Raw genomic sequence first — 12,211 nt, forward strand, 5'->3', positions numbered from 1 at the left:
ACCAATGCCCAAAGGATCCTTCTCTTCAATACCTAGTGGATATACAATCTCCGATGAAGTCATTGTCTTAATCCTTTGAGTATACTGTAAAGTCTAAATGCAAACTATCAAATCCAGTTTTATCATAATAAACATCAAAGACAGTAAACACAGAAAAAATAACATGAGGTATAATTCAGCAACCAACCCTGTAATTTTTGGCCTATAATCTTGACTTCACTGAAATTTAGATTCCAAATAATTTCCCAAAATGCATGCCTAAGCATTTCCGTCCAGACTGCACAGAGTGGGTGAGTGTAACCAGATTCTACATGGCCATGAAAGTAGGAGTGTTTCTCTGGAAATGGACATAATCCAGTGTTTCTCAAGAGAACCTTCTCACTGTATCTGACAGCACCTGACCATATTTACTAGGTATAAACTAGCAGTTCTTTTATGGTGAATTACAAGTCAAGCTTCATCATTTAATAACAGCAAAGAGAAAAATCTTTATCTAAATCCAAGTTCTGTAATTTCTTAGCTGAGAAACCATGGTCAAGGTACCTAATTAATATCATACAAAATAACAACAACACCACCAAAGCAAAAACATGGGTTGGCTCTGGCTGTTATGACTGACTCTCACCTCAGATTTATTCTGAAGATTAAATCATACACCTAGCTATTCCAGCATCATCAATGACATGGCCATGGCAGCAACCCTAAGTAGTTTGCTTGTCACAGTCATTCTTCCAGGTTTACCTCTTGTTCATTTATATCACTTCTGCTGAACTTTGCCCTCTCTATCAAAAGCCTGTGGTATATACTCACAACAAAACATGGAAAATAAGTCATATAATGTGTACTTATGTGCTGCATACTACACTCACAAAATGAGTAATTATTCTAACCTACAACCAAAGAAATTGATGCCATGAGGTTAAATAATTTTTCCAAAGTTATCAGAGTCAGTATTAATTTTGTCCTACCAATATCTCTCCCAGTCACCACCTCAGTTCTTGCCCCTGGCCTAACAGAAAGCAGATGAGTAAATGCAAGGGCTTACAAGTGAGCCAACAGACATTGGGTGGCTATTATGACTCACTCACTGTATGTAGTAGGTGCTATAAACAAGGAATCCATAGCCTGCTATGTAAAGAAACATGAAGGAGTACACAGAATGAACAGATTGCAATTACAGAAATATAACCAGCACAGAATGTTAGGACTATTACAGGTTTGCATCACCACACCTGACTAACAGAACTTCTAGTGGGGAAAAACAGTAAAATATTAAGAAAAGAGCTGCCATCTCATCGAGAACTTAAAGTACCACAACTGTTAGGTAAAGGTGAAAAGAGAAAAGGAGATGAAACTTGAAGCAAGAGCAGGGACCAGCAGACATAAGAGCATTAAGTATAAAATCTATGTACTTTTCTAGAAAAGCCCAGTATGGCAACATCAGTGCTTCTCAACTCTGGCAGAAAGACAAAGCTCTATCATACAATATATCATTTTGGATGATTCTGAGTTACAGACACATTGGAGAAACACTCAGATAAGATAAACACAAAATACTGAGATGGATTAAAAGGAATTGAACTCTAGGTTACGGTATGGCTAGGTTTCTTGTTCCACCAGCACTGAGAGTCTTGGATACAAAAGGGAAAAACCCATCTTCCTACCCAGTAAGTGTGAGCATACTGCCACATACACAGGCCCTCTCCCTGGCACTCTACATCAATGGGTAGTCACAGTTTGGAGGAAGAGCTCTCCTGGGCATCCCCACTCAGCTTCACTGACTCAGTCTTCAACCACACCAGTTTCACTCAGCCTCGGGAGATTACCCATGAACAAGAAGGAGACAATTACCAAGAGAATAAAAGGTATACCACAAAGTACACTTCCCAATGGGTCAAAGTTAATGCTGTACAAATACATCTCAGGCTAGAGTACTTCTCAGGACTGGACATTGGTGGTACATACTTGTAATCCCAGCACTTGAGAGGCTGAAGGAAAAGGATCCTGAGTCCCAGGCCAGTCTCAGCTGCATATTAAGTTCAAATACAGACCTCAGAAAAACCTTAAAACAAACAAACAAATAATAAACATATGAAGTACTTCTCAGGAGGGGAAGCCCAGAGGGCATTAAGCTCCTGAGAGGACCTCTCACTGAAGGGCACTTTAGAAATGAAACAGAATTGAAAAAGACTTCTCCTGGAAAACACCATACTGGATCCCAATGCCTGAGACCACTGGGCAACTCAGACAACCCCATTCATTTTCTCTGGCTCATCATTCCCAATACTAAACAGGCAGCCTTGGCATACACCTGGTTCCTCAATGAGGACAGTTTTGTTAAGATAAAGGGAAGAAGTGTGTGCAAAACATCCTTCAGTACTCCAACTGCAAACATCCCCATCCCCAACTCCTAAAAAAAAGATCTTTTCTCTGGTTCTTCAGGGAAGAAGTCTATTTTCTTAGTCCTGTGTGAGAAAAAAGATAATGAAAATATAACAGAGGGTAACTAGACGGCTCAACAGGTAAAGGTGTTTGCCACAAAAGCTTGACAACCTGAGTTTGAAGCCTGTAACTTGCATAAAGGTAGAAGAAGAAAACCAACACCATAAAAAAGTCTCCTGACCTCCCAAAGCACATCATGGCATGTGCTCATGCATACATACAGTAATAAAACATAAAGGTGGTTTTTTTTTAAGAAAATTTAAGAGTCTTTGAAAAAGTATACAAAGGTAAACCTGAATTATTTAAAATCTGGACTTCATATAAAAGGAAGGGCACAATTTGGAAATAGACTAAAGGGAAAAGACTAAGTACAAAACCTAAGTGTCTCCGGCAACCCAGGCTGACCTGGAACTCACTGTGTAGTCAAGGATGGCCTTGAACTTCTGATTCTCCATCCTCCACTTCTCAACTGCTGGGATTACGAGCCACACCCAGTTCTACTATGACACGTGTGTCATTATGAAAACAACTCAAGTTTCATAAATAAACGCTGGGCAGCCTTGCCTGTGTTCTCTATTTTCTGACTCAGTCTTTAAAACTGAAAATAGATCTGAGTGTGGTGGCTATTACCTGTAATCTCAGGACTCAGTAGCCTGGCCAGGAGAATTGCCTTTAGTTTGAGGCCAGCTAGTTTGGGCTCATGAGTTCTAGACCTTTATGTACTACAGTGAGACGCTATCTTTAAACAAACCAAAACAGGAGCTAGAGTGGAGTTTAGTCGACATAGTGCTGTACCTAGCATACATGAAGCCCTGAGTTTGATCCCCAACACCAAATAAACCAGCATAGGACAGATCATGTAATCCCAGAACTCTGGAGGTGAAAGCAGGAGGATCAAAAGTTCAAAGTCATCCTCATATACACATGGAATTCAAAGCCAGCCTGTTTCAAACAAACACACAAAAACTAAATTGAAACAAAACAAAATGTATATGATAATAAATATTTTAGTTATTACTTGCTGAAATAATGGAATGCATTATGGTTTGTAGGAACCCAAGGATCAAATATTTTAAAATGGCAGTCAGAAAAAGTATATCTGTGATCATTTTATATTTACTTTTCTCCAGTAGTCTCCGGACCTGCTTTGCTGTTTCTTAATTATATGATATTGAGCAATTTGGGTCCTAAAACTGTATTTTGATTAATGTGGTGGTTTGAAAGAAAATGGTCCCCTAAAGGGTCATATATTTGAATGCTTGGTCCCTAGTTGGTGGAACCATTTGGGGAAGGATTAGGAGATATGGATTTGTTGGAGGAGGTGTGTCACTGGAGATGGACTTTGAGATTTCAGAAGCCCAGGGCAGGTCCAGCCCCTCCCTCCACCACCACTACCTCTGCCACCAACTTGCAAATCAGGATGTAAACTCTCAGCTACTCTCCAGTGCCATGACTGCCAGTGTGCTGCCATGCCCCATGCCAAAATGGTCATGGATTCCCTCTCTGAACGTAAGCAAGCCCCAAATTAAATGCTTTCTTTTATAAGTTGCCTTCATCATGGTGTCTCTTTACAATAGAAAAGTAACTAAGATGACGTTAGTACTGGAAGTGAGGCATTGCTATGACGGGCCTGGCCATGCTGCTTGTTAGAAGAATTTTGACTTGGGAACTCTGCATTAGAAAAGTGGTTGGATGTTTTAAGTAGGGCTGTTATGAATGCTGTAAGAGCTCAGAAGACGGTAGTGCTGAGAGCAATATGAACTATGGAGGCCCAGCTCAAGAAGTTCCAGAGTGAAACAATATTAGCAACTGGGCTAAAGACAATCATGTGATGTAAGCAGATTTCAAGACAGCCTAGTATTGACTGTGTTATGTGGTTATTAGTGATCTGTAAGACAAAATGCTAAACAGTTTTATTAATAAAAAAAACCCAAGAGCCAGATATTAGGGCGAAAACTGAGAGATCAGATAAGCAGAAAGAAGCCAGCCATGTTCTTACCACTAGGAAATCCTCAGCCAACGAGAGAGCTGTATACCCTGATACCCATGCCTATACTCTTTCTGTGCCCTGCCATCTCACTTCCTCTCTCCGCCCAGCTACATCACTTCCTCTTTCTGCCCAGCTCTATCACTTCCTGTCTGTCTGTTCAGACCTCCATGGTTAACTAGTGCTGGGAATTAAAGGTGTGTGCCACCACACCTGGCTCTGTTCCCAGTGTGGCCTTGAACTCACAGAGATTAAAGGTGTGCGCTACCACTGCCTGACCTCTGTTTAATATAGTGGCTAGCTTTTTCCTCTGATCTCCATGTATGCTTTATTTATTAGAGCACAAATAAAATATCACCACTCAATGCAGATCTACAATGAAAAAGTACAAGCAGGGCAAAAGGAAATACAAAATGCACAATTTGAGGGGAAAAAGAACACCAGAAAATGTAATGTCTAAACCTAGGTTTGTGCTAAAAGAGGTAAGGAGAAATGGAATGAAGGGAGTGATAACCACAGGCAAGACCCCACCTAGATAATCATGCAACTCATAAAAAAGAAAATCCCCAGAGAATCTACTCCAAAATCAAAGTAAAGCTTATTCAACAAAGGAAAGAGATCAAAGGGTATATAAACATAATTCAAGGAGGGGGCCATATTCCATCCCAAACATAGAGCAATACTTGGCAGCACTGGCTGGTGTTTCTGGCTTTAGAATCTAGAATACAGGAGTAAAGGGGTTGTTTCTCTTTAGTTCAGGAAAACTGCTGAAGCCCTGAAGGCATGTGGCCAGGGAGTCCCTGCATGCAGGCCCAGAGAGGCCATCACATAAAGCTGAGAACATGAATCCTGAATTACAATGAAGATCACAAGATGTTGGAGATGCCAGAATCATGGTCATGCACTAACCCTCTGAACCTGTAAGCAAACTCCAATTAAATGTTTTCTTCTATAAGTTACCTTGGTCATGGTGTCTCTTCAAAGCAATAGAAAAGTAACTACAACAACTAGTGATTAAAATACTCAAGTTCTGGGCAGTGAAATGGCTCAGTAGGTAAAGGCACTTGTCACCTGATAACCTAGACTTCATCCCTGGAGCCCACATGATGGAAGGAGAGAACTGACACTCACAGATGCCCTCTGACCTCCACATGTATGCCATGGCACACATGTATATTTTTTCATTTCCCCCCCCCACACACACACACACAATAAATAATGTAAAAAAAAAAAAAGTCTAGTCTCTAATTTATTGCCAACATACTAAAGATTAGAGTTTAACTTTTTTAAACAATGTACTGAAGGGGGGCTGAAGAGATAGTTTGGCTTTGAATACTTGCTGCTTTGCTAGAGGATCTGGGTTTGGTTCCAAGCAGCCCCATCAGGAAGCTAATAACTACCTGTGACTCCAGCTCCAGGGTTTCTGATCCCTTCTGACCATGCCAAAAGGCACCAACACACACCTGGTACACATACTCAGAAACACATACAAATAAAATAAATCTTTTTTAAAATAAATAATTTTTTAATAATAAAGAAGTACTCCAATTTTATTCTATGCTTTTTTCAATCTTACTTTGGGTAAAGGGAATATGAGTTTATGATAAAACTTAAAAACTGTAAAACAGGTATAATTTTTATTTGAGTGAAGTTATACAAAATTAACCCTCATTTTTTATGCTTGCCATTATCTAGATGGTAAATTTGAAGTTTATAAAATGGTTAGATTTACATTTACTCTCCTTAACTGTGTTCTTTCCATTTACATTTTTGGTTCATAATATTTGTTAAATATTTGGTGTGTCAATTACTGTGTTAGTCTCAAAGAATATAAAACAGAATTAGGAAAGCATAGTTTATTAGGAACATCCTTGACAGTCCAAGCACATTCTTACAATGAAAAGTGATGTGTATGTAATTTTCCCTAACATCAGATGTTTTCCTTTTCAAGGAACAAAACTATTCATAAAATACAAGAAATATAGGAAGTAAAATTAGTTGTATCATCTTTTTTCTGTTGTCAAGTTTATTTCTACTGGGAGTGAACACAGGACTAAAAAAAATTCTTCACACACTGAAGAGGGATGAAAGTTACACCATGGGATATCCAGTTCATATAGACAGACATTAATTAAATAAAATAATGTTTTTGTAAATATTTTTATTCAGGTTGGTTTTTCTACAACTGTGGTAAATCTATCCTCTGATTTAACAATTGATCCAGTTCATAGCTCATTAAAATAACCATTCAGTTTTAAAGTAAATGAATATTGAAGTGGGAAAAAGAGATTAATAAAAGCCAATATAAAGGGGATGAAAAGATGGCTCAGGAGTTAAGAGTACTTGCTACTCTTGCAGAAGACCCATGTTTGGTTCTCAGAACCCACATAGAAACTCAAAACTGTCTACTCCAGGCCCAGGGGATCTGACTCCCTCTGCTGGCTTCTGTGAGCACCAGGCACATACACATACATACACAAAGGCAAAACACTCACACATGATTTTTTTTTTTTATTTAAAAACCAATCTAGAGTGACTAGAGAAATGGCTCAGTGGTTAAGTTCAGTTGCTCAAAAGGATCTGGGTTAAGTTCCTAGCACCCACATGGCAATTCACAATCACCTATAAGTCCAGTTCCAGGGGATCCAGTACCCTCTCTTCTGCTCGTGAGTACTGTACACATGTGGTGCACACACATACACTCAAACACACACATAATAAGCAAATAGTTACTTTCATGTTTTTAAAAGCCAACACAGAAATAACATTACTTGCAATTAAGCACCCTTTTCTTTTTGATACACAAAAGTATATTAAAATTGACTTTAGTGTTTTCTTGGTCAAAAAAAACTTATATTATGGAATTTGCTGAAAAGCAAAGGAGTAAAGAAACTAATATGAATCTTCCATCATGCACTTGTCATCTATCTAACCAAAAGAAGAGGAGTGAGTGGAAGTGTATAAACCCTTTCCTCCACAACTTGCTTTTTCATGGTGTTTCATCACAGCAATAGAAACCCTTACTAAGACAATAACAATGACTAATTTATTCCCAGGTATACTTACAAGAAATCACAAAGTTCTTACAAGAAATCACAAAGTTCATATTGTTTGAAAAGTAGTCTGTGTTTGTGTGGGTATGCATGGAGACCAGCTGTCAACATGAGATATCTTCCTCAACTGCTCTCCAATTTTTTTTTTTTTTTTTTTTTTTGGTTTTTCAAGACAGGGTTTCTCTGTGTAGCTTTGCGCCTTTCCTGGAGCTCACTTGGTAGCTCTGCCTCCCGAGTGCTGGGATTAAAGGCGTGCGCCACCAACGCCCGGCCTTCCAATTTATTTTTTGAGATAGAAGCTCTCACTAAAATTGGAGCTCACTGATTTGCTAGGCAAGATAGCCAGTAAGCTACAATTATCTTACAGTTTCAGCTTCACAAGTATGGTGATATTTTAATTGTACTGAAATGTGATTTTATTTGTATGTTAATAAATAAAGTTGCCTGGGGGTCAAAGCTAATAGCAAGCCATAGCAGAAACTGGGCAGTGGTGGTGCACGCCTTTAATCCCAGCTCTTGGGAGGCAGAGCTAGGCGGATCTCTGTGTGGTCAAGGATACAGCCAGCATGGAGACACATGCCTTTAATCTCAATACCAACCATAGAAGACCTGGAGGTCTGTAGAGACAGGCAGTGATGAGGAGGTCATGTGGTTGGGTTTACAACCAATGAGAAGGCAGAATAGAAAGTCTATAAAAAAGACAAACAGACAGGAAGTAGGTCTCTTACTGAGGAAGATAGCAGCAGCAATGAAGGGTAAGGTTTTTAGCTCTTAGCTATCGCTCTGACCTCTTGGGCTTTCATCTTTATATTGGCTCTGTGTTTCTTATTTAATAAGATGGTTACATCTACACACAAGTGCTGGGATTACAGCTGCCGTCTCCCTAGTCCTTGCAAAGTATTCTTTTGCTGTTGTTGTTTTGTGTTTGTTTTGTTTTGTTTTGTTTTGTTTTTCGAGACAAGGTTTCTCTGTGTAGCCCTGGCTGTCCTGGAGCTCACTTTGTAGACCAGGCTGGCCTCAAACTCACAGAGATCTGCCTGACTCTACCAAGCGCTGGGATTAAAAGCGTGTGCCACAACCACCAAGTTTGAGATGTATTCTTAATTAGCTTATTTTAAGCCTTATTGTTATATAATTGTGTATATTATTTTGTTTCTATTCTATTGGGGTCCTTTTTTTTTTTGTATCTGTGTCTATGTTCAGTTGTTCTTTTGTTTTTTAGAACACTACTTCATTATTTAACCCAAACTGACCTAAAATTCCCAATCCTCCTACCTCAGCATCCGTAGGGCTGAAATTATAGGCATGAGCTCCACTCTCAGCTATATTAAATATATTTTAATAGCAAAATATATAGAAAAGAAACTATTTCTAAACACTTATAAAAATAATCTTTTTCTTTTAAAAAGTAGAAAAACAACTGAACAAGTACACCACCAATAGATATGCTAACATGGAAAGGCAAAACAAAGAACTATAGGCAACTAAGCAACATTGAGAGCAGAGAAATATTCTTACTGGCAATGACCCCTCTTATCCAATAGCAAATTACCAACCCTAAAATCACATACATACAAGCAACGTTAAATGAGTTGAGCAAGTGGAATCACTATACATGTGCATATATGCATAACTTTTTTTAAAATTTTAAAGAACCCTTGGATTTGAGAGAGAGCAAAAGTGGGTAGGACACAAGAGGAATTGGAGGGAAGGATGGAAAGGGGGAAAGGAAAGCATTCTACCACATAGTTACACTCTCAGCTCCCAAGATGATTCTTTTAATACTTTTTGGTTTTGGGGGGTTTTTTTGTTTTGTTTTGGTTTGGTTTGGTTTTTCTGGAGCTGAGGAACAAATCCAGGGCCTTGAGCTTGCTAGGCAAGCACTCTACCACTGAGCTAAATCCCCAACCCCTCTTTTAATACTTTTATACTAGCTGGGCATGCAGTTCAGTTGGTAGAGCACTTGCTTAGCATGTATAAAAACCTAGGTCTGAACCCTAGAAATACATAAGCACATGGCCTTGCTCTTAACACTAGGAGGTGGAGACAGGAAGATCAGAGATTCAAGGTCATCCTCAGCTTGAGGACAGCCTAGGCTACATGGGATCCAGTCTTTAAAAAAAGAAAAGAAAAATTCAGAAAGAAAAAAGTTCCTTTTTATTATAAGATTTCAATATTTTTCCTTTTTTATTTTATTTTTTTTTCTGGTTTGGTTTGGTTAGGTTTTCTCTTTATATGGCCCTGACTGTCCTGGAACTGTTTATGTAAACCAGGTTGGCCCACAACTCAGAGATCACCTGCCTCTGCCACTGAATGCAGAGATTTAAGTTGTGCTATCACACCTGGCTTCAACAGTTTTCTGAAAAACCAATTGACTTCCCTTTCATGTGATGCTTTGTGGTCTAAACTTACAGAAGAAAGAAATGACTAGTTGTGGCTACACCACAGTCTACTGAAATAGAAACTATAGGGTAAAATCAGAAATGCAGTCCTACAAATGATAAATAAATAAACCAGTTTTTTAAAACAAACTCAAAATCTGGTGACTTCCCATGGCAAAGTGGCTAGTTGTACACAAAACACCTGTATCAGCATACAGCCTGAATCCACTGTATCATGGAGAAAAAAAGGTCTATTAAACACCTCTTGGTATTGTTAGTAGCACATAAATGAAAGCCAAGTCTAGTTAATGTCCTGTTTGCTGATAACAGTTAAGAGATAAATTCTTAAAATACCTTAAATAAAATAGGAGCCCCACCTAGTGTGACTCAAAAGAACAAATAAAATTTTCAACCTAATTATAAAAATACCTCCACAGGCAGCAGCAGGGGGCGCACGCCTTTAACCCCAGCACTCAGGAGGCAGAGCCAGGCAGATCTCTGCGAGTTCAAGGCCAGCCTGGTCTACAGAGCGAGATCCAAGACAGGCACCAAAACTACACAGAGAAACCTTGTCTCGAAAAAAAAAAATACCTCCAGATAGTGCAAGTTATCAAAAGCCTGGTGATACTCAGGGCAACTTGCAGAAAACTCTGAACAATAATAAACTTGAAATTCTGCTGACCACACAATGATAGAATCAGTGAGTAATACTCAAATCTCTAGGGGGAAAAAAGTGAGGATGATTCAACATACAATGGATCTATTAAATGGATCCAAGCATTATCATCTCAGGATAGCAAGTACATCATTTCTAAGACTTTGGAGTTGCTAATCTGTGAAGAAACTAAACACACTAACCAAAGAAAACTTAATTAAAAGATCCTTAATTGGAAGCTGGAGAGATGGCTCAGAGGTTAAGAGTACATAGTGCTCTTCCAAAGAACCCTGGTTTGGTTTCCAGCACCCAAATGGGGGTTAGCAACCATCATTCCAGTTACAGGGGCTCCAGTACCCTCTTCCGGTCTTTGGACACTGCATCCAGAACATAATGCAGGCAAAACACTCATAAACATAAAATGAAAGTAAAATCGATCTATAAAATAAATAAAGTTCTCTGGTCTGGGGATGAAGCTAAGTTCTTATCTATTATGTGTAAGATCAAGGTTTTACCCTAAAACTGAAGAAAAAATGACCAGTCTGCTTTGCTGGGCATGGTGGGTCATATCTATAATCCCAACATTTGAGAGGCAGAGGCAGGAGGATCCTGAGTTTGGAGGTAGGCTGGAGACACAAGGAGTTCAAGGGCATTGGCGTACAAAAGCCTGGAGCTTATGCAGTCTCAGGCCCTGAACCTGCCGCCAGGTCATGGTTTCCTCCTGGCTCTTGGCAATAATGGAGGCCTGAGATGATGATGAAACATTCACTTTCTGGATTGGACCTCCTCGAAGGACCACTGGGGTCCATGACAGCACAAGAGGTTATGTTGGTGTCTGTGGCCCATGCTGCTTCCCCAGACAGAGATGAAGCCTGAGATCCATAAGGACCTACACAGTCTGTACTACTATACAATGCCCTGGTGATGTCCTAAGGCTTTGTTGCCTCGGTGCACCAAGTTGATGTGAGTGACATGTGTAACCACCTGAGACCATGTTGAGGCTCATGGTCCATGCAGCAGTTGAGGGCCGTGAGTGGATCAGGGGTCCTGATATGGACAATGGTCATGCTGAGTTCAGTGGCCCGAATTCAGTTACCACCAAATCCCATGCAGATGCCTGTGGTCAGGGTTGAAGTCTGAAGCCATGTTAATGTCCATGAGTGAATGTGAAAGAGCCTGTCCTACCCCTCACCAACAGCACTGCAGTGCAGGCAGTAGCATGGGTGTAGGTCAGCTAGTCCCACCCCATTCTGGCCACTGCAAAGCTTTCCTCAGCTGATAGCTTCTGGTGTGGATGCAGGCTGAGAAAGAATCTTCCTTTGGAGGGCTGGCCACTAAGGAATTTGACCATGTTCCAGGCATATATGGGCAACACAGAATGGACTTGTCTTTTTTTGGAGTGGGAAGGTCATAGTGGACAGGGAGCGGACATGGAAAGACTGGGAGGTGAGTGATGGGGGAATATGATGTGAGAGTCCCAAATAAAAAATAAAAATTAAAAAAAGGAGAAGACATAAATGAAAATCTTCTAGGACTCTGCCTCAAATATCCTGACAAATTCCTCTTCTCCTATCAACAAACATTATAACTTAAAACTAATTTGAGCAGCAGGGAAACTGAGCTTCCAGGACCCAATTTACTGTCAGGTAACAAAAATAAAATTCCTTACCACATTACCAGCATAAGTCTACGT

This window comes from Peromyscus leucopus, chromosome 3 (genome assembly GCF_004664715.2).
Source record: "Peromyscus leucopus breed LL Stock chromosome 3, UCI_PerLeu_2.1, whole genome shotgun sequence".
Classification (NCBI taxonomy): domain Eukaryota; kingdom Metazoa; phylum Chordata; class Mammalia; order Rodentia; family Cricetidae; genus Peromyscus; species Peromyscus leucopus.